The sequence below is a fragment of the Monodelphis domestica genome, chromosome X (genome assembly GCF_027887165.1).
Source record: "Monodelphis domestica isolate mMonDom1 chromosome X, mMonDom1.pri, whole genome shotgun sequence".
Lineage (NCBI taxonomy): Eukaryota > Metazoa > Chordata > Mammalia > Didelphimorphia > Didelphidae > Monodelphis > Monodelphis domestica.
The window spans coordinates 11,761,342-11,762,539 of record NC_077235.1 but is presented as its reverse complement, the minus strand read 5'-3'; the positions used below and the strand labels follow the sequence as shown (position 1 = coordinate 11,762,539).

Genomic DNA, 1,198 nt, shown 5'->3' with positions numbered 1-1,198 from the left:
AGTTTTCTAGGATCAGCTAAACCTTACTAAAAATATTTGAGTCTCATTTGAAATTTTATGTTGCTTAGATCTGTTTAAGAGCACCATGTTCCTGGACTCTAAGCTATAAAGGACATTCAAGATCATCTAATCCAAGGCCCCTTAGCATACATGGCTGACTCAAGATCACACAGGTAGCCCTGACAACATCACACTCCGGCATTGCCCAGGGCATGCCTTTTATGGGCAAAAAAAAGCCCCTCATTGCCATTTTTGGTAATACTGTCTCCTACTTGAGGGCCTTTGGTGATGTCACGGCATGATGAGGCAGCAGGCACATTGTTAGGTCACTTGTCCTAGAGGGTATAAATTGAGGACCAGGGCCCATAGGAGACCAAAGCCTGGGCCAAGAGAGAAACCCCACTTGCTGAGGCAAACTCCCCCTGAGGCCTCAGCAGGGGTGGGGTTGGGGGGATCAGTAGACTCATCCTGTGGCCTAAGGTTTCCTTCAAGGTGAGTCCTTTTACTTTAAAGTGATCCTATGTAACATCATTTCCCAAGGCTCTATTTAACTTCCATTTTTATGTTTTCTTTCAAAGGCCACTTGGAGTCTATGCCAGCATCTGGAAGAATGCCAGATGGCGACGGAAGCCCAGTACCGTATTGTAAAGTGGCCAGGAATGGCTTCCCTCAGACTCAAAAAGTTGGACACAATGGACCTGAATAGGTGCTGCTGTATGAATTTCTTCCCAGTAGCATGGGATGAAGATTATAGTGCTAGCAATTTTGGGCCAATGGAAAGCTCCTAAATACTAAATTTCAGAAAAGCAGGAAATGGAAGAGCTTCTAGTTCAAGTCAAGTTGTTACTATACCTGCTATCTAGCTAGAAATGTGGTCTTATTTGTCTAGGCCATAAAATAAAGCAATTAAGGGTCAAATGACTGGTTGTGTCTTTTTTTTAATCCTTACCTTCTGTCTTGGAATCAACACTATATTTTGAAGGGGGGGGGGGTGTTAAGTGACTTGCCCATGACAGCTAGGAAGTATCTGAAGTGTAAGATTTGACTTCCATCACTAGACATGGATCTCAATCCACTGAGCCATCTAGCTGCCCAGACTGGTTGTCTTGATTGTGTCAGTGAAGCCTCTTGTAGAAAACAAGAACAAATAATGACAAAAACAATGTTCATGGGATGAAGTTTTAAAGAACTCTCTCCT

General features: G+C 43.3%; 1 long non-coding RNA gene across 1 annotated transcript; it reads left to right on the top strand.

Moving 5' to 3' along the window:
* Positions 1 to 365: 365 nt before the first annotated feature.
* Positions 366 to 918, top strand: LOC103098280 (uncharacterized). The gene is made up of 2 exons (XR_474892.2): positions 366 to 492; positions 579 to 918. It is a non-coding gene; the product is annotated as an uncharacterized LOC103098280 (long non-coding RNA).
* Positions 919 to 1,198: the final 280 nt, after the last annotated feature.